Genomic DNA, 22,603 nt, shown 5'->3' on the forward strand with positions numbered 1-22,603 from the left:
ACCATCCTACTTTGTTACTAAATCACAGTAATTTTTAACCTCAATACACAAGAAGCTTTGTAGAAAACAGGCTTGATGCATCCAGAATGTATTCTTTCTGCATTTGGAAAAAATGTCACTGTTAGTACGCAAACAGAGAGACGTGGGTGAGGCACTGATCAACTTGTGCCCCTCCAAATCAGGGGATTTTTTTCTGAACACGGCAAAGATTTCCTCTCCCTTCTGGCTTCTCAAAGTACCAGCTTCCGTGTGGGTGGGGAGCTTTGGGGACTGGACAAGGTTTAGTTTTATTTGTCTGTTTATAGACGATTGCATGCTGAAGGGCTTAAAAATTAAGGCCAAATCTCCATTGGCAGGTAAATGCAGGTGCCTTGAGGCCTCGGAAGCCTCACTCAGGTCCACGGCAGAGTTCCTCCATTTGGGCGGATATTGGAATCATTATAAGAGCTTTCAAAACTCCCAGCACCCAGTGCATGCCTCAGTGCAATTACCCCCGACCCTCTAGGGAGGGACCCAGGCACAAGCACTTGTTTGAAGCTTCCCAGGTTGAGACCACTGCGTCATCTGCTGCTCCTGACGCCCAGGTGGTACCAGGATGTTGGTCCCTCAGAATTCCACAGCAGCCAGCATCACACTGGAGCCTGGGGCATCACATCCTAGATGGTGCAGTTAGCCTCCATGGCAAGTCTGGTTATGTTGGGGGCCCAAAGGCACGAGCTAAACGATGAATATTTCTGTGCCCCATTCCCTCATCTGTAAAATGGGGGTTAAACCTTCTTTGGGGGTCACCGTGAGAATTGAACAAGATACTCTGTATGAGACACGTAGGACACTGTCTGGCACGTAGCGAGCACTCCACAGCGGTGACTTCCGAAATCTAGCATTCCATCCGGGGTCCACAGACTACAGGGGGAGCAGTGCTTGGTGATTGGGGAGGTAGTAGCTATACTTTCTCTTCCCTCCAATAGCCTTTACCCTGGCATTTGGGGCGGAGCACAAAGAAGCTCATTTACCTTGTCCTAGCTGCAAACTGGCCTTTAAAAATGGTCCCACTGGGCAGAGGGCAGTGTCTCTGGGGATGGAGGAGGAGCAGCTGTGCCTGGAAGACATGCCCTGGGTCCTGGACTTCTTAGGAGCAGCTGTCCATTTCAGGAGTGGGTTTCCTGAAGCTGAGGGGCTGGGAGGAAGAGGAGGGTCCCTCCATCTCCCCACCCCTGCCTGCGCGGAAGTCACCACAAGCAGAGTGCAGATGACAGGAAGGACAGACGCTCATGACCCAGCTTCCTTTTTTCTGAGAACTGCAGACTCTAAATCACAGCAAAAGCTCCATAATTCAGATTTTATACAGATAAGAAAGGGCACACTACAACAGTAATCTCTAAGTCTGAACTGCAGTCACTTCTTTTTGAACAAATATTTCAACCCCAGCTGCCTGCCTGCAAACAAATCATAAGCCACTGAAAAGTGGGTTTTATTAAAAGAGAATCAATCCAGCATCCCTGGCAGGTGCGGAAGATTAGACTGAGTTTTGCAGAAAAGTAGCTTGCCCAAGGTCACTCAGCTAGTCAGTCCTGGGGCTGTCATCAAACCCGCACACTCGTTACGAACTGCATTCCCTGTGCTGCACTTTACAACCCCATGACTATTTTTATACGTGCCGCCCGGTGCTTCCTAATCCCTTTAACCTAACGCCCTTTAATAACTCTGTACGGCGCCAGGAGGGCACTAGACTTATGGGGTGGTCACCTCGTAAGGTACATAGATGTCTAATCACTACGTTGCACACCTGAAACTAGCACAATATTGCATGTCAACTCTCGCTGAAAAATAAATCTTTAAAAAATCTAAAAATTTTTTTCTTTAAATCCTGAGCACTCTCAGAATTGTCTGGAGGGCTTGTTACACAGACTTCAGACCCCATGCCCCCAGAGCTTCTGATCCAGGAAGTCTGAGAGAGGGCCCAGGAATCTGCGTCTCTAACAAGTTCCCAGGTGATGCCGATGCTGCAGGCCCAGGGGCCACGACTGGAGAGCACCTGCTTTACAGCAAGAGCACTGATTGCATGAACCCCGGCCATGAAAAATAGGGGAGGGGCAGTCCCCGAGAATAACTCATCAGAGGTTGTGAGGTTTCCCCATTTGCCCACACAGTGCCGACACGATTATTTGTCAAGCAGGTGTAATCTTCAGAAACAATTAGAAGGTTTCTTCCTGGTCCAGACCCAATCACACCCTCCAGAGCAGCTGAGGACCAAGGCTTCACCCGCCTCCCAGAGTTGGTTACTGGGTCCCTGAGGGCCTCTCCTTGGGCCAGGAGAGGGAAAGTCCAGGGAAAGGAGAATACACCGCTGGAAACGCAGCCCCAACACTCTAAACCGACCTCTTCAGAGGACCTTGGCAACCACTGGAGCCTGGTTGCAATTTACAGCCATTCACACAAGCTGGGCCTCGGGGACCTCAGAGAGCTCTTTCTCTGAGGTTTGTCTGGCTTTCTACAACCTCGGCATTGAGAAACAGGGGTGGGAACAGAAGGGTCTAAGAGATCATCCCCAGCTGGCTGCCCCAGCCAGGCCCTGGAAGGGATTTCTGCAGAATTAGAAGAGTTTCGGCTGCAAGCACAGATAAGGTCTGTGATTCCAATCCACAGGCTAAACATAAAACCACAGCTAATCACTGCAGCGCCCCATCGCAATCAAGGCCGCACCAACGCACAGCGGCAAACGATGCCGTGAGACCGAGCTGCTGGCAGAAAGACAGCTCGGCTCGCCGTAACCTGAAACAGAACCGGCGCTTTAGAGCTTAAGGCTCTGAGAAGTGCTGTGGCATATTTAGAAGGCAATATTGTGAGGTGGTTGCCGCCTACCCAAGAGCATGAACTGGACCAGAATGGCGAGAAACGCTATCCTGTGCGCTTCTAGTCCATTAGATGAGGTTGGGAGGTGCGGACACGTTTGGAAAGAAGGTGAGAGTGTGGGCGTTGGAGTCGGGCCCGTGTTCAGGTTCCACCTCTGCCGTTTATCAGCAGTGACCTTGGGCATATGGCCCAATACTTACATCCCAACCATCCGCAAGTAGTCTTTTGGCTACATCACCAGAAGATGCCCTACCTCTGTCCACTTCTCTCACCTCCATTGCTCCCCGCCACCTGCAAGCCGCCATTGTCTCTAGTCTCGAGTACTGCAATGCAACAACCTGCTGGCCAGCCTCCCTGCTTCCACGGTTGGCACCCAACCGTCCATTCCCCACTCGACAGCCAGAGGAATTTTCTTTAATCATGGTAAAACATGCATAACATAAGATGTTCCATCTTAAACATTTTTACAAGATTTTATTTATTTATTTTTAGAAAGAGGGGGAGGAAGAGGGAGAGAAGCATCAATGTGTGATTTCCTCTTGTGCGCCCCCTACTGGGGACCTGGCCCACAACCCAGGCAGGTGCCCTGACTGGGAATCAAACCAGTGACCCCTTTGGTTCACAGGCCAGCACTCAATCCACTGAGCCACACCAGCCAGGGCCCATCTTAACTATTTTTAAGTAGTATTCAGTATATTCATGTTGTTGTATAAACAGTCTCTAGAACTTTTTCATCTTGCTCAGCCCCAACTGGGGTTTTCTGACCTGTAGCCCACAGTACAGCTCAGACGGCTACATGCTCCCAGTGGGAAGTAAACAGGCTGGGCCGCCCCAGGGTCAACCCACCACTGAAACGTCACTGAATCTCTTCACGTCTCAGTTCACTCAGGTGTAAGATTGGAACGGTGACCGTGTGTCCTGGGAGGCCCAGCTATGGGCAGTGAACTCTGACTTGGGTTTCTGGCCCCAAGAGGACCTTGAGGAAAGGAGGGGATTTGTGAGGACTGGCAGTAATGAACGTCAAGTTCTTGGTACATGGTAGGTGATCAATAAACAGCGGTTATTATCCCTTCATAGGGTTTTGTGAGTGTTGAATGTCATGATGTATAAACATAACCCATTCATGCTGGGCACATAGTAAAGGCTCAAAAAAAAAAGGTACAATATATTGGAAAGCAGATCTAAGAATAACTGTGAAGAAAGCTTAAAAGAACGCACCCCACCGTGAGCTTGACCTGGATTATGTAACACCTCTGCTGCCCTCGGACATTATCCTCTGGAGTCGCCTTCTCCCATTCAGAAAGAAACTGGGCTCCTGACAGACACAGCTCAAGAGTGACGGCAACGGGACCCCTCACGAAAGCTACGCTCTGTATTCGCTGTAGCAAATGAGAAGTTCCAGGCACGTTGCAACCCTCGTTTTCCATTCCAAATGAGTTCGAAGTTGGAGTGCCAGTGTGAAAGCCAAGTTTTGTTGCCTTGGGTTCTAGATGGTATAGTGTTTGTATTTTTTCTTATAGGAGATGTTGCTTTCTAGAGCAATGGGACAGGAGGTGAGAGGCTGGGGACTTAGCCCCCTGGCCCTACCATTAGCGAGTTGCGTGGCCTGGGGCCCCGGTTTCCCACGTGTCAAACAGGGGCCGGGCCAGGCTTGTAAAGGTGTGCCATTCCATTTTCCCAGAACGGTGGCGAACGGCTGGGTGGAGGGGGGCTATTACCTACAATGAAGTCAGTGTGGTAAGTGAGGGGGGTTAAGCACTCCACAGATCCAGGGAAGGGACCCCACTGCCCACTGACAGGTCTTCCCCACTAAGAATGGGGGAAACTGAGGGTGGGCTGGTGGTGGGTGGGATTTGGAGGTGGGAGGCACGGGGTCATGGTGACAGCAACTGGCTCCAGGGAGTGACCAGCTGGAGCAGATGCCAGAGAGGAAAGTATAAAGGATGAGCACAGACTGGCATGGTGATGTGGAGTCCCTGGGGACCTTGAACCTTCCTGGGGAAGGGGTGGGGAAGAAAGCCTCACTGAAAGGGGTTTGCATGAGACTGGAGCAAGAAGAATGAAACATAATCAGACATGCTTTGGAGCTTTGCCGTAGGTCTAGAAAACCACTTTTAGAAATAAAAAACATGAACCGTGTAAACACTTAGCACAGTGCCCGTCACATTGTAAGAGCTGAGACATGTTAGGTGATTATTATTTTTTCTTCATTCTCTGTTGTCCCATCGGGTCTTCACTATGTTGCTGAGGGGCCCAGAGGTCTTACCTAAGTTTCAAATGAGAAAATCGAGGCAGATAAATATGTCCACTTACTCAGTGCCTCACATGGAGTTCCTGGGCTTATCCACTCATGTCACACGCCTGTTGCGTGCCTGCTGCGTGTTGGGATAAACAGGTCACCAAGGAGTGAAGCTTGCAGCCAGGTCTCCTGGTTGACAGACCCCTACTCTTCCCAGTATTATAGGGGAAAGCTCTTAAAATGTTTAAACTGACCTTCGCTATTAAATGTGTGAGCTACAAATCACCAAGGCGACTCGACTCCCTGAGTCCTCAAAGAGCGGTCCATCTAGTGACTGGACACATCTGATTTCTCCGTCCCTTAAATGTGCAGTGGCATCCTCTACTGGAGCCCAGAAACTACCCTTCACGCTATATTCCTGCGCTTCTGTGAACTGGGTATCCCAGTCATACGGACTGATCTTCTCTCTCCCATGCAGGTACCTAGTACTAACCAGGTCCAACCCTGCTTGAATTCTGGGATTAGATGAGATTGGGCACATTCAGGGTGGTATGGCTGTAGACCGACCTTCTTTCTTATGGACAGCTGCCCTCAGCATCTCCATACCAAGCTTTTTCTGGCTCTAGAAACCCATCAAAAGCTGGCCTCTTGGCAGAGACTCCAGAGAAAGGTTAATGAGTGATCATTCTTAGGTTCACTTAGATCCAAGAAAAGCCATCCTGGGGGAATGGGGCTGCAATTCTCATTTCCTTGGTCATCCATCACTGTCAAACAGGCAAGATTTAAGGAATTGCTTAGCTCTGAAAACGTTGACCAGTTAAGTGCAATCCATCTCTTTGAACTTTATTACCAATGTACCTTTTCTCAACCTCTCAAGTAACCCAATTTCTCTGACCAGGGAAACTGAATCACAGAAGAGGCACCCATTAACCCTCCCTTCCATCACCACTATCCCCATGACGCTGTCTGCAGGCAGAGACACACTTCAAGTATTTCAAGTGCAGTCTCTGCTTACTGAGCCTGGGCAGCTTCATGGACTTCCTTGGGATCCATCTCCACCAGCGGCCCTTCTCTGACATGGAGGGGAACAGCCAGAGACAAAGATGAGTTCCAGCCGTCAGGCCCCGCTTTCCAGAACTTTCTGTACCAGACTGTAGCCCGGTGGCTGTATGTGTGGGCTGTGGGATGCACTAGGCTAGACTGCAACTTCTAGAGCCAGCACCTACTTTCAGTTTGACTTTGGGTCCTGGCTCTCAGTGCAAATCTACATGAAACGGTTGTATAGAGTCAAGAAGATAATACATGCGTATAACATATTTAGTTCTACAGTATAGTTCTCTTAGTATAGTTCTAGCACTCAGTATATTGATATAATAAGTATGCATTACTAGCATTGGTTTTCCAGATAAGAAAGACCACAGAGGAGGTGGATTAATGCAGCAAACTCAGTTTAAACATATATCACTGGTTAAACATATGCCACCTCGATTTAACTCTCCACCCTGGTAGAGATGGTGCATACTCGTATTCAGATAATGCCATGCGTGGGTCCTCTGTGACTGGCCCTGTCTTGGAAGGACAGCCCTCTGGGGCCAGCAGCCTTGCAAATTCAACGTGGAACAGGCTGTTCCCCTCCCCTTTTCCATTTGTTTACCTTTGGTTCCGTGGCCTCGGGGGTGGAGGTATCCCTCTGCCCTGCTGTGACATTCCTCACACTCCTGTCACACCTCACTGCTGCAGACAGTTTGGGCCCAGACCCAAGACCCAGACAGAGGGTGGGGAGCTGCGTTCTTTGGTGGGCCTCTGACGCATCTCTGATTGGATTTCAGTCTGACAAGTTGCAGCTCACCTGCTGGCAATCAGTCACCCTTCAGAGTACAACCTCCTTCCCCCCACGGAGCTTCAGGTGGTCTGTGTTATGGGCTGAACTGTGCACCACCCCCCAATCATATGTTGAAACCCTAACCTCCAGTACCTCAAAACATAACTACGTGGAGACAGAGCCTTTAAAGAGGTAACTGAGTTAAAATGAGGCCCTTAGCACGGGCTCTGGTCCAAGCTGACCGTGTCCAGATGAAAAGAGAAACTCTGTGCACAAGGAGACACCAGGGGCGTGTGCGCACAGGGACCAGGGGAGACTCCAGGAGGAGATGGGTGTCTACCGGCCAAGGAGAGGGGCCTCAGAAGACATCAGCCCTGCAGGCGCCTTGACCTCAGACTTCCAGCCTCCAGAACTGCGGGAAACACATTTCTGTTGTTTGAGGAGCATTGTCATGGCAGCCCAAGCTGACTAATACCGTTCATTTCCCAAGGCCCAGGAATTCCTTGCAACACCAACTCACGAGTCAAGATGAAACTTGCTGACTCAGTCCCGTGGTGGCTTTGGGAAATTCTGCTTCCAGCCAGTTACTTGTATGGCGTCACTCGACAGGGGCCAGGAGGGAAGCCACAGCGCCCGAGAGCGTCCCTTTCTTCTGTCATTCTTCTCGAAGAGATACCGTGGCTCCCAAAGGTGAGGCTGAACCGGACAGTTACTTCCCATTCACACGGCAGCTTCTTCCCGTGGGTGGGATTCTTGCCTACATTCATTTCCAGCCGCTTCCCTGGAGTGCTCCTTCCACGGATGAGCACTGACCACTCACAAAAAGGAACTCTCAGTTTCCGGTCTCGTTTCCCACGCTGAAATGTGTCACGTTGAGGCACTGGGGGCGGGGAGCCCCACAGTGCAGCTGTAACCTTTAAATCCAAACTATATCAGAAGCTCCCTGGTTGTGTCGGAGCCCCCCACACACCACGCATTGCACTGAGCGGCCTGGGGGAGAGGGGAACTGTACGGACCACCGTGCAGAGCCCACACTCTGGGGGTGCGTGGTGCGCAGCCTGCACGGCCGCACGCCGCGGCCCTGGCAGAAACCGTGCCTCCTGCAATCCATCCCCCTCCCAGCCTCATGCTGAGTGGCTACAATGCCCTTTATAAATATTTAAATATTGACTTGCTGACATTTCTAAGTGAGATATTTTCCTCCAAACAGAACAATAGTAAAAGGCCCCGAGGAAAAAAAGAGGCTCTGGTGAATATCAGATAAACACGGCAGCTCCTTGGATTGCACGGTGTCCCCTCTGGACACTGGGAATTACCGGGGAGAGAAAAAATGAGCCAATTTGCACGGTCATCTCTGAGAAGGGAAGGGACGTGGTGCTCTGTGAGGTTGTGATGTTCTTCCTCCCGTCCACGAGTCTGAGCATCGCCTCGTAATAACCCTGTCGTTTTTACACCAGTAATAACTTTGTTCTCCTTAGCTCACTGTCTTCATGGGGAATCACAAAGTACATCCACATCCATCTATTGATTCAGGAACAGCGACCATCGTGTTCCTTTCAGTCTGTGGGGATGCGCCCCTGCAAGAACGTGCTGCAGAGGGTTCTGATCGGGGGGTCTCAGAGACAAGCCTCAGGGTCTCGGGGCTTACAGGGCAGAGCATGTCCCACCTCTCAGGGACTGAGACTCACGTCAGAGTGCCCGTCTGCGATGAGAAGTACGACGGTCACCCGAGCCCAGCTGCCCACGTCAGCACTTCTCGGCTGCCTTCCCCTATAAACCGAATTCCGGGACATCCACGTGACAGTCCGGCGCTTGTCTGAGGAGTGGGGTGCATGTTAGGTTGATACGTGAAAGGACACCCCCCACCCCCCCAGGAGCGGGAAGGGTGATGCCCACGGGGAAGCGGGCCGTCTCCGCTGGACAGTGTTTGAAAGGCTCTGCCTGCTCCTGGCTATTCTTCGAGGGTTTTCTTTCTTCTGTTCTCCCGCCTCTCACCTTGGTTCCCACGGTCTTTCCCAAGCCTTCAGGTGAACAAGTGTCTGCCATGTGGATTCCAAAGACTCCTGCCTGGTCCCCGTAGGGTCAGGTCCCTTCATTAGCTTCCTATCATCCCAGGCTCCTAGGTTTCTCATCGAGAGGTAAGGGCTTGGCTTACCCCCAACCCCCACAGGTGGGTCTTTCTGCCCTAACTCCCAAACAGAAATCTTTCCCCTGAGTTCCTAGGAAAGCCTCAGGCTCGCTGCCCCCTTTTAGTCTCTTTTTCCTGCTCTTCCAAGGCACTGCTCTCAGGGGACGTTTTACCCCCACAACCCCATCCCAGGTCCTCAGAACTGCCAGTCACTCGCCACAGACGGCGGGGCAGCTGGAGAGACGGGCTGATGCCCACGTTTCTGCATGTTCCACCCACAGCCTAGAAGCTTGAAAAGTGGTCCTCACAGAGAAAGGGACGACCCTCACTTTTAGGAGTGAGGATGGAAAGCTGGAGTCTGAGGGTCTTTCCAACGACTATCTCAGCAAAAACAGTTGTTTGCAGAGCACCCATTACGCACTGGCCACCAGGCATGGCGCTGAGAACGTGTATCTCTCCCGTCTCCGGAACAGCAGGAGGCAGGCATTGTCGTCCCCGTTTCCAGGGGGAACGCTGAGGCTCTGCAGGGGTGAGTGGAGGACGGGCTCATGGTCAACAGCTGGCAGGTGAGTGGCTACAACCAGGACTTGCAACCACAGCCATGTACCCCTTTCCATGGAGCCACACTGTCAGCACCTGCATAAACGTCTGTGGCGGCACGGATTCCAAGATTTCCACGACTCTGTAACCTCCCTGTGCTTGTTATGTTGGTCTCTCTGCTGTCTGTGTCCCCATGTGATTAACTGAGGATGAAAAACCTTCAAACGAGAGGAGCCCAACTGCGAGCCCTCGGAGGCAACAAGAAGGGAAGTCTCCCATGATCAAAGAGGCGGAGGACGGAAGGTAACATAAAAGGGTGTGACTCTAGGGCCTTTGGAGAGAGAGAGAGGGAGGGTCTGGGAGTCGGGCCAGGAGTAGCTGCACCTGGGAGCTCAACGGCAGGAGGTCACTCAGGCCGGCTCGCACCACGTTCCCTAAGACGTGAATCAATAAAACTTTACGTAAAGAGGATCAAAGGTACACTGATCATTGAGGGTTCTGGCCCTTCACAGACTTTGGCATGACACATATGCAGAGCCATTGTCCTTTTTCAGAAAGAGTGGTACTCTCTGGATTTTGACCACATCCTTTTAAGTCCCTGTGCTTGTTTTTATCCTGGAAACACCTGGTTGCAGGCTGGGCCAAGGGACACTGCACGCAGGTGACCCCAGGTCCTTTGGGTGCACATGTCCCCTCCTCACCCAGTTCACTTTAACTCAAAAGACCCCAGAGGGTTTGGGGAGGCAGGTTGGACTCCTAGTATTTCTATCACTTGGGATGTTAAGCTGTAACCCCACCCTGCCCCCAGGTTAATTTTCGGTGCTCCTGGTGCTTGGAGGACCTGATATATTGACGAGTTGGCTTTAGTGGAATGTGTTCTCAGCAGGGGAGAGCCTGTCTCTGTGCTGCCCCTGGCTGGGCCCCTTAGTCAGAGACAGCCAGTGCTGGGCTCCGGGAAGGCACGGCTTCAAGACACAGGGCCTTTCCTGCAAGTCCCGGGAGCCTTCTTTACCTGCCGCCATCCATGGCGGCCTCACTTTCTCCCCTCACCACCACCCCCACTCAGTATCTAATGGTTAAGCATGCAATTGTCTGATTGTTTCAGGGGTCTGTGTTTGACTCCTATTGTAAATTCCTGAGTTTCATGAGGTGGAGAAGAGCAGGGGGCTGTCTTATGGGCAACCATAGCCCCCCACAGGCCAGGCCCAGAGTCCGGCCCACATTCGCCCAATCGTGGCCAGCTGTCTGGAATCTGTCTGCGTCCTCCAAGTCCTGGCTGCAGTGTGGCCTGCTCCTGGAATTCCTTTCTGTGACTTCTGTTTCCACTTAGAGTATATGGACTCAAAAAAAAAAAAAATGAAGAGAGAGACATGCAAAGCCAAAGGAACAGTAGCCAAGGTCGGGGCTCTAACCCTGGAATTAAAACTGGTTCCTTGGGAATGCCCCTCTCCTGCACACAGGAATCTCATTTTGATTAACGCAGCCTGTTAGGGGGTAGGTGCATTCTGCAAGCAGTACCGCGGTGTCTGCAGAGACCATGTCTGGAGCAGCCACTTAGCTGTCAAGTCTCTTTAATATGACTCGAACTTTCACTTCCATCTGAGCCTCCCCTGTTCTTCTATCTCTCTCTGCGCCCAGAACTGAAACTGAAGTCCATGAGAGAAGCGATTTGTGGGGTGGGATGAGGATGCACTTTGGGGTCTGACAGGAATGGGTCTGAATCCCACCTCCCTGTCTTAGGGGCTGCGAGCTCTCTTGCAGGGCTTCTGCCCTGATTGAAAGAATATATGTACATGTGTAGAGCACGGAGTAAGTGTTCTCTATGTGGAAATGGCTTGATTCATGTCATTGGGAACCCTGAACACACCTCGCTGTCACAGCTGGTTCTGCCCTGCATGAACAGCCATCTCTGCTGTTGCCACCCTATCCGTCTTTTCAGAGGTATCATTAACTGACACCTCTTCCAGGAAGCAGTCCATGATTTCCAAGTCAAATAACCCATCATCACACATGGAAATGTGACCATGTCCTTTCCCTACTCAAAGTCACTGGATGATTCTTCATTGTCTAGAGAACACAACCTACTCCCTTTAGGGAGAACAACAAGGCCCTTCATGATTTAACCTTTGTCCCCAATCCTCCAAACTCTGCCTTCCTTTCACAGTCCAGCCTTATGCATCCACTGTGGTTTCCTGAATACAACTGGCTCCCTCGTATTTCCCTACTGCTGGTGGCTGCACCATCAAAATCAGGTGGTTAAATCAACTTGCATTTGGATTTCTAGGACACGAGGCATGCAAAACCTGGGGCCCGGTTGTAAAAGGGCCCTTTGAAAAGTTCTTTCCTTAGAGACATCCAGAACCATGCCCAAGGTCGTTGGGGTCTTTGCATCTGCACCTTGCAAATAGAGCACTGCGTGAGTTCATCTGCAGCCACCCTCAGGACGGCCATGGCAGGTGTGCTTGTGTCCCCACTCCCCCAGCCAACCCCTCCTGCCTGCCTGCCTGCCTGTCAGCAGTCTGGGCTCGGAACTCCGCCACTGCCCTGTCCGGGTGAGAGCAGCCCCAGGCAGAGACACTCCTGTCCCAACCCTGAGTAATCACTTACCAGCTACGGGACTTCAGACAGGTTTCTGAACCCCCATTTCTTCACCTGGGAGAGGGAAGTGGTAATAACACCCCAAAATGTTATAGGCAGCAGTGCCTGGCATATAGCAGGTGTGCAATAAATGTTTACAGTTATTAGAATTTCTGGAAGCAACAGGCAATAGTTCCTCTGAATTACCACTGGCCACAATAAGCGTTTGGGCCGGGTTGCATGCACTGTTTGAGGAGAATAACCCAACCAACCACCTTGAATTTATCTATAGTTCAACAATAAAGGGTCAAGGTCATGTCCTCCGTTCTCATCCTTCCCTTCCAGAGGGCCTTCCTGTGGAAATCAGTTTATAGAGTCTGGTAAGTCCTGTCTCTGGAGGGAAGCATCTCTGTGCTCAAGGGAATGTGTTCAAGAACTCAGCCTCTGCAACTCGACTCTTCAGGACTTACTGTATGATGTGTGGGTTATGGTGTGAACAGAACCAAGAGCTTGGAGGCAGAGGACCTGGGTTCTAGCCCTGGCCCAGCTGGTTACCAGCTGCGCTGTGTGATTTTGGCTAAGTCACTTGGCCTCTCTGAACCTCAGGTTGCTCTTCTGTTAGTACATGGGTGGCTAACTCACAGATACAATGAGACGAAAGGTATTTTGTAAACTACAAAGTATGGCTCAGGTCTAAGATTCTTGGGTTTGCTTTTTTGTCCTCTAGGCCTATTTTACTATAGGTCAAAAATCTCTTATCCACAATTCCAAAATGCAAACACTTCTGAGAAACAATGTTTTCTGTAGCTCATTTGGCTGCAATACTTGATCTGAATCAATGTGAGTCTATTTACAGACTATCCCACATATGGTGAATATTCAGGTTTTACTGCAGAAATAATAACGTTTAATTTAAGAGTGCTGTTCCAGTCACCTCTGGAGGTGAAAAGTAATGCACAAGATACTCTGAATTCCAAAACACATCTCGCCCTGAGAGTGTCCCTTGAGTAGGTACAAATTCCTATTCTAGGTGTAGATTCTGCATTGTGATCATGCATATACCACTTTCCTGATTTTTGTGATATCCTTTTCGTTTGCTTTATGTATATTTTAACAGACTGTTTCCTTACTTTTTTTTTCAAATCAATCTTTTTAAAAATACATGGTAAAATAAATCCTAATTATATCTGAGAAGAGTTTGTCCAGGTGATACCCCAAAGCAGCCCGCACATCACAGTGCAGGGATGCACCTCACCACACTGGCGGCCACCGTGATCCGGAGCCAGTGCAGCACGCTCGCTCTTCCACAGCCGAAAGACCAAGGAAGAGGGTGACCATCACGAGGTTGGGGCTCATCTTTGAGCTTCTCGGTTGGTATAAATATTCGGCAGTTCAGTTCCATCAGGTGCTGCCGCGCCCCTGCTGTGAGCCCTGGACTGGATGGCATCAGCCCTGAAGTTCTGTTCACACACCACGAAACGGCCGATGGAGATGGCAGGTGAATCTCAGCTTCCTAACAGTTTACACGCGGTAACTTCTTCACTGACCTTGCCGCCCCGGCCTCACCTCCACCCGCAGCAGAGACAGTATCAGTAGAACTGGAAACGAGAGTCCCAGGCCCGCCCAGGCTGACAGCTCTGCCTAGGGTCTCACACGTCACAGGTGGAGCGGAGCACACCTTCGGGTGTCCGCTGCGGACACGGCGGGTCCTGGTCTCGCTCTTGCTCACATCAGGGCACTGCTGGTGCTGCTTTTCTACCGCGGGTTCATACGATGATACTCACAAACAGCCGGGTTTTCATACAACCAGCCCGCTCTCAGCCTGACAGCCCCTCACGGCACAGCTATTATTCTCGGCCACTTCTCCGTGAAAAGGCTCCGTCCACAGTGGCTGAACGGGTCTGACGCCATTTCGAGCATCTTCAGGATGGACCAACAACTATGGGCCTATCTTGCTTGGCATCTGCTACAAAGTTAGGGGAACAGCAGTTTATGGAAATGGGGCAGAGCCCAGAAAAATCTGTTTCAAGGCCATATGACACCACAATTCAGTGTTTTGGTAAGTATCTTTTAAAAACCATGATTTCTGGAGGAATCCAGATCCACAATTTCCCAAATATCTAAACAAGGAAAGAAAAATCGGGAGTTCCTGCTCTCTCTTTTCACCAGAATCACTGATGTTCCCAGCTTTCCTCTTTCTCTCCCACTTGAGAGGTCCTGAAAGAGAGATTACGCTGGGCATCAGGAGGCCTGCGTCCTGAGCTCTGGCCTGACACCACCCAGCCCCGCGTGGACACCAGCCTGCCCCCTGTAGACAGACGCAGAGGCACGATGCTCTAAGGAGTCAGCCCGCAGCACAGCGTGGGAATCGAGCAGACGTGTTTCTGTCCTAGCTCTCTCCCTTGGACATGTCATTTAGATTTTTCTGAGCCCCCCCTTTCACCATCTACAAACCCTATCTCAAAGACGCTAATGAGAATTAAAGAACAAACTGGACCGCCCCATCGCTGCCTGAGTGACTTTTCGTTTCCCCAGATGAAAAAAGTCCTCGAAGGGAAACGTTTGCCCATGTGGAAGAGGTGAAACAAAAAAAACAGCAGAAGCACTAAAAGGCATCGAAATCGACCCGCACAGAAACCGTTCTGAGCAGTGGGCAAAACCATCTTGACAGGCGCACTGCATCAGATGCAGAGTACTCTGAAGGTGACTGACGTTTAAATGTGTAAGAATGCATACACAACCTTTAATAAGTAAACTCCGGGTTTTGGGGGTCCCCCCTCGTGGGTGTGTACACCTTCCCCCCACCCCACCTGGATGGGGGAGCACCAGGCCAACTACTCTGCCACTTCCGAGTTGCACCCTAAGTTACTTTGTCTTAAACTCTCGGCTGCAGCTGGTTTCGGTGCGGTTCTTCAGAGGCCAGCCTGTGAGGAATCGGTCTTGATGAGTCAGCCCTTACTTCCCAGTGGAGTGGCAAAGAATACTCTTTGTTTCCCCATCTGAGTTCTGAACTTCTGCAGAGACAGATGGACCAGCAGGTGAAGCAAACAGAGCGGCCGTGCTGCTGATGAAGCCGGGGTGGACGTCTGGGGGAGGCACGCAGCGACCACGGCCTTCCCGATTCTGCGCTCCAGAACAAGGCAGGGCAGCTCCCAAGACACAGGCATCTTTTGTGAACCATGGGCCTCTCCCGGAGGCAGCAAAATGTTCTCTAGTAAAATCATCACGTGGCCAATTTCTCTGCACAGGCGGATCCCAAAGGGGACCCTGTACGTGACAAGTTGCCCTCAATCCAAGCATCCTAAGCAAACTATGTTAGTAGGCAGATACGATCTGGGGAAAGAGAGGAGCCAGGTTAGTGACTGAGAGGCTGAAACTGTTCAAACAGATGCCCCAAGAAGAAATAAGTGCTGTGAGTTTAAACATCTCCTCTTAACCGATTCTGAAGAATGCAGCGACCCGTAGTTAGTCCTGTTCCCCTTGAGAAAAGGGGTGTGTCTGCAGTTTTCCATTAAACTGAGGTCCACATTTCACCTCCATGGATGTTTAGTATTATTACAACTTGGGATAACAGCTACCCCCACGGCAAAGCCACCTCCCACACCATGTCTCGTTCAACCCAAAAGCGAACCTGTGGAATGCCACTCATCATGTCTAGTATGCATTTGGCAGATGAGCTCAGTGACTTGCCGAGGATCCAACAGCCAGGAAACCGAAGATCTGAGACTCCCACTTAAATATTATTTCAATGAAACTAGAGGAGTTTTGTAGGACGGTATCAGGTTTTTACAATACACAAGAAAAATACTGGGAGGCTGCACACCATTGCACCTCAGTGCAGGTATTTCAGGGGCAGCAGGGAACAAGGAACTTCAAAATCATGTGTTTGATCTGGATTATGTTCTGGTGGCTTGAACTTTCATCAAGGATGTGTCTGATGAACAGAAATTGTAATACTGAACACAAAATAAAGTCACAGCGTAAATGCCCAAAGAGAAAGTGGAATGTTTTCACTTTCCAATGATTCATGAGCAGTGTTTTTTCCTCCCTCTCTTTCTCCCTTCCTTCCCTTCTCTCTAAAAATAAATAAATAAAATCTTTTGAAAAAATATTCAACAGTTTTCATTTTTTTTCAAATGTTTAAGCACCAAAGGGAAGACAGGAGAAAGTCCTAAAAAGCGCTACCTTCACTACCACCATTTCCTGAGCCCCTCCACATTCCCAGCACCTTCTATAGTCACCAGGCAGTATAAGCGCATGATCTCAATTCTCAAAACCCTGTAAGAGACGTTACTGTCTTAATTTTATAAATGGGGAGAGTCAGAGAGATCGGTCCTCATGCGTAAATTCCCACAGCCAGGACTTGATGGACTCAGAACTGTTGGATTCCAAATGACACATACCATTCACACGGTTTCAGAAAAGCAAAGGACTTCAGCTGCGAAAGCAGGTCTTCCTGTGTGACCTGCTGCCGGGTCTATTAGCAGCAACCACCACCCTCAGAGGCTCAGAGGCTGAAGGCTTAAAAGGAGCATTGACAACAAGTGAGTTTCAATCTAGCCGTGTGCATTTAATGACTTTACAACTCTCCCATCAAGCCTCCAGAAGTTCAAAATACTGATGCTAAAGAAACATAGGGGGATAACCTGTAACATAAACGGTGATGAACACCAAGGACATGAAGGAGAAGAAGATGCGGCCTTTGCCTCCGTGCTGAGATTTCACGGAGGAGATGTGTGACGATGTGCTAATGTGCCAACAGGGAGTGGGGTGGTGGAGGATGTAACTCATGAATTTAAACCGAACTGTTTAATACATGAAATGTTTCGCTACATTTCACTTATATTTTTCCTGAACTGAAGTAATTTACTGTTGTTATTTAAAAGGTTACTTACATCTTCCTGCAGAATAAAGATGAACTAATATGAATATGTCAAAATGACTTTATCATTTTATATGTTTATGTAAGAAAAACTGTAATTTCTGTATTGCAAGACCTTAGCAGCGTCACGGACCATGTGGATCACTCAGAATCACACAATTCTGGAGCCTGCAGAGTGCCCAGAGATTGCCCATCTCTCTGGTACCAGAAGACCCTCCGGAGAAGACACCGAATCTCCCGATTCTGTGGCCCCCCATCCCTCACAACCCGGTTCATTACTGGACACCAAACGCAATGGTAGGGGCGACGGCAGAAAACAGTTTTTCTTCTGAGCTGCGTTTCGAATTTCTAAATTTTGCAGAAGCAAACAAAAAAGATGCATTTTAAATTAGTTAAACTATTTATTAGTTGTCTGAGTGGGAAGAATATCGCAGGAAGATATAATTACAAAACCCGAATATAGCTGGCATCCAGCCTGGCGTTTTCAGCCTGTTTATAAAACATGCCAAATCTCAGATGGCACGCAACTGGTAATCTGTTAATAGCAGGGCACCACAACACAGCCTGCACTTTCCAGGAAAGACTAAAGACTTTGACTAGGCTTTTGGCAGGGCTGTTCTGCAACATGCTCCTTCTCTTGAAGCCTAACTGCTTAGAAACAGAAGTTACTTGCAATAAGCGAGGACAGTTTCTTTTAAGTAGCCGAAGCATGGTTCTTCTGAGAACTTTCATTTTCTGCACCAGGGAACACAAATATGGAAGCAGAGCACCAACCACCAGAATATTCAGGCTGCGAACACCCGTAAGAAAAAGGAGCTTCCGGTCGAGATGGCGACGGAGGGGGACGCGTCCCGCCTCTTCACACAGCCACATCAAAATTACAACTAACGTACAGAACAATCACCACTCAGAACCACCGGACATCGAGCTGCATGGAAGTCTGACAACTACGGAGCTAGAGAAACCACACCCACCCAGACTGGTAGGAGGGGCGCAGACATGGACAGGGCAGGATTCTCGCGCACGTGTGGCGGATAACATTTTGGGAAGAACATCTCAGAAGTGAGCAGGCCCCGCCCCGCATCGGGCTCCCCGGCCCAGGCTTCCAGTGCCAGGGAGATATGTCCCCACAACCTCTGGCTGCAACAAGCAGAGGGGATGGAACTGGTGGAACAAACTGCTAGAGCCACGAGCAGTTGCTCTTAAAGAACCCACACTCGGACTCAACTACTCAGGCTCCCTTGAGCCCCAGCGCTGGGGTAGCAGCTTGAAGAGCACCAGTGGCATACGAGGACAGGCTGAAGCACCTGGCATCGGGGGGAGCAGAGGACACTGTCCTTTTTCTGAGCCCTGGCCCTGCAGAGCCATGGAACTGGCAGGCTGGGGCCACCTTTAAGACTCCATCAACCTGGCTAACAGTCTGACCTGCACTGGAGATCCCCAGAGACTCCGCCCCACCCAAGTTGTTAACGGTGACCTTTCCCTACAAATGGCTGCTTCACAACTTCCTAAATCCTATCAAGCAACAGCTGGCCTCAGTGAACTCCGGGCCGGGCACTAGCAGCAGCCAGCTTAGATTCACAGCTTGGCTTCACCTGGGACTCTCCCAGCCCAGCACAAGTAGCAGCCAACTCAGATTGCTTTATAGCTCACGAAGGGTGTCCCTGAGCAAAACACAAGTGGGGGTTGACCTTGGCCTGCACCACCCAGGAAACCCCAGGGCCAGCGTACCCAGTGGACAACTACAGACCACGTCAGCGCACCACCACCCTGCCCCTGCACAGTGATCGTCCACGGAGGGCGGAGGTTTGTGGTAAGTGGCCACAGCCAGTCCTTGCAGCTGACTGGCCTGGGTAAATCTTTCTCATTGATCTGCCAACAGCAGCCAAGGCTCAACTACAAGAGAAAGGTGTACTCAGCCCACATGAAAGGCGCATCTTGAATATCCAGCTTGGGTGACAGGGGAGGCTGTGCCACTGGACCCTACAGGACACCTACTACATTAGGCCACACTACCAAGACACAGAGTCAAAGCAGCTCTACCTAACACATAGAAACAAACAGAGGGAGGCTGCCAAAACAAGCAAAGAAACATAGCCCAATTGAAAAAAAAAAACAGATAAAAACTCCAGAAAAAGAACTAAACTAAATGGAGATAAGCAATCTATCAGATGCAGAGTTCAAAATACTGACTATAAGGATGCTCAAGGAACTTAGTGAGGACCTCTGTAGCATAAAAAAGATGTAGTCAGAAACGAAGGATTCACTCATTGAAATAAAGAACAATTTACAAAGAAACAACAGTAGAGGGAATGAAGCTGAGAGTCAAATCAATGACTTGGAACATAAGGAAGCAAAAAAACAACCAATCAGGACAACATGAAGAAAAAAGAATCTGAAAAAACAAGGGTAGTATAAACAGCCTCTGGGATGACGTCATTTACATCATAGGGGTGCCAGAAGAGAAGAGAAAGAGCAAGAAATTGAAAATCTATCTGAAAAAATAATGAAAGAAAACTTCCCTATTTTGGCAAAGGAAATAGACACGCAAGTTCAGGAAGAACAGAGTCCCAATCCAGTTGGACCCAAAAAGGCCCACTCCAAGACACGTCATAATTAAAATGCCAACGGTGAAGGATAAAGAATCCTACAAGCAGCAAGAGACAGGCAGAGAATTACCTACAAAGGAGATCCCATAGGACTGTCAGTTGATTTCTCAAAATAAACTTAACAGGCAAGAAGGGGCTGGCAAGAAGTATCCACAGGGATGAAAAGCAGGGACCTACAACCAAGATGACTCTATCCAGCAAAGCTGTCATTTGGAATGGAAGGGCAGATAAAGTGCTTCCCAGACAAAGTAAAACTAAAGGAATTCATCATCACCAAGCCATTATCACATGAAATGTTAAAGGGACTTAATTAACAAAAAGAAAAAGGTCAAAACTATGAACATTAAAATGGCAACAAACTCACAACTATCAACAGCTGAATCTAAAAAATAACAAAAACTAAGCAAACAATAAGAACAGGAACGGAATCACAGGTATGGGGATCATTTGGAGGGTTATCAGCAGGGAGGTGGAAGGGGGAGAAAGGGGGAAAAGGTGCAGGGATCAAGAGCATAATTGGGAGGGAGAAAATAGACAGGGGATGTGAAAAATAGCATAGGGAAGGGAGAAGCCAAAGAACTTATATGCATGACCCATGGACATGAACTAAGGGGGGGATTCCTGGAAGGAAGGGGTGTATCGGGTGGAGGGGGCAAAGGAAAAAATTAGGACAACTGTAAGAGCATAATCAATAAAATATACTTAAAAAAAGAGAGAAAAAAATGCCCAACCCCCCCAAGTTATCTACCCCCTCTCCATAATGTAATCCTATAACATCTGAAGGAAGAAAGAGGGGCCTAGAATTTGGAATCAGAAGAGTTGTATGTAAATAAAGGCCTGGTTACTTACACAGCGTTGCAACTCTTCTCATTTATAAAATTGAGAAATGTATTGCCCTTACCTATTTTGCTATACAAATGCTATAATTATTAAGGTATTCTGATGGCTCATCAATAGCTGCTATTTGCTTTTGCCTGCTTTGCTGTCATTGATTTTAGCAATGGTTTTATGAATCTGACTTCAAAGGCCAGGGCAACAGCAAAAATAAACAAACAGGCCCACATCAAACCGAAAAGCTTCTGCACAGCAAGGGAAGCCATCAACAAGACAAAAAGGCAACCTACTGAATGGGGGGAAATAGCAAATCACATATCTGATAAGGGTTAATAGTCAAAGTATATACATACCTCATACAACGCAGTAACAACAACAAAAAAGATCCAATTAAAAAATGGGCAGAAGATCTGAACAGACATTTTCCCAAAGAAGGACAGACAGACAGCCACCAAGTACATGGAAAGATGCTCTACACTACTAATAATCACAGAAATGCCGATGAAAACCACAATGAGGTACCACCTCACACCTGTCAGAATGCCTATTATTAAAAAGACGATAAACAACAAGTCTTGATGAGGACGTGGAGAAAGGGGAACATTCATGTATGGTTGGTAGGAATAGAAATCGGTGCAGCCACTATGGAAACCAGTATGGAGATCCCTCACATTTTAGAAATTGGACTACCCTATGATCCAGCAGTTCTACTTTTGGGTATTATCCAAGGAAAATGAAAACACTCATTTGAGAAGGTATACACAACCGTATGTTCACTGCAGCATTGTTTATAGTAGCCAAGATATGGAGACAACCTAAGTGTCCATCTATGGGTGAATGGATAAAGATCTGGGGTGTGTGTAGGTATGTATATATTTATACACATATATGTACTGGAATGCTACTCAGCCATAAAAAAAGAATAGAAATCTAGCCATTCATGACAACACAGATGGGACTTCAGGGTATTAAGTTAAATAAGTCAGAGAAAAAAAAATACTGTTTGATTTCACGTATATGTGGAACCTAAAAAAAAACCAAAGAATAAACAAACCAAGCCAGTGTCACAGACACAGAACACAGATTGAGGGTTGCCAGAGGGAAGTGGGTTTGGCGGTGGGCAAAGTGGGTGAAGGAGGATCAAGATGTACAAACTTCCAGTCACCAAGTAAGCCATTGGGATGTAATGCACAGCTTGGTGACTACAGTCAATAATATTATATTGCAAAATTGAAAGTTGCTAAGTAAATTTTGAAGTTCCCATCACAAGAGAAGACACTCTGTAACTCTGTCTGGTGACAGGCAGGAAATAGGCTTCGTGTGATCCCTTTGCAGTGTATACAGATGTTGAACCATGACGTTGTACACCTGAAACCGGTATGTTGTATGTCAAGAACACCTCAGTAAAAAAGGAAAAATTCTTAATTCTCATTAAAGTACCTAAGAGTTTTCTCTGACTCAATTACCCGTCTTAAACCCCATTTATGTCCAGCATCTGTGTATTTTATAAATTATAAAGCATGATATAAGTGTATAGCTTTCATGTTTATAGCAAATGCCAAGTCTCCATGAATTTCACTGTTCTCATAAAAATCCCTTTGTCCCACAGTTTTAGAGGGTTCTCATCTCCCTGCCAAAGCGGTTCCTTTGAGTTTAACTTTTCAGTCATCATCTCCCATTTTATTCATTTAAACAAAAAAAAATCTGTCTTGTAGTTGTAGAGAAATTATAAGATCCCTCAGACGCCTACTCTTTAAGCTTTGTAGGAGTTAAAAAAAAACTACTCAAATTTCTTTCATTCATAAACTTATCATATAAAAACCAGTACATGATACCATGTGCTTCACATGGCAGGCAGCATAAGATCAGTAGGCTCTGAGAGTCCTGAAACTTCAAAGTCAAAATTAAAATTAAATTGTCCCTATTTTAATTACTATTCCACTTCAAAAATCTTACAGGAGAAAAAAACTAATCTCAGGGTTACAACTCATATGCCAAGAGCATTTATTGCTTCGGTGGAAAGAGATCCGCTCATAAGGTTTCACTGTGAGCACACAACAAACCCTCAATGATGTGCCAACGGTCAGCTGCCTTCACGAACTCCAGGGTACCCTCCCCA

The sequence above is a fragment of the Phyllostomus hastatus genome, unplaced genomic scaffold (genome assembly GCF_019186645.2).
Source record: "Phyllostomus hastatus isolate PE091 unplaced genomic scaffold, TTU_PhHast_1.1 phas_scaffold_21, whole genome shotgun sequence".
Lineage (NCBI taxonomy): Eukaryota > Metazoa > Chordata > Mammalia > Chiroptera > Phyllostomidae > Phyllostomus > Phyllostomus hastatus.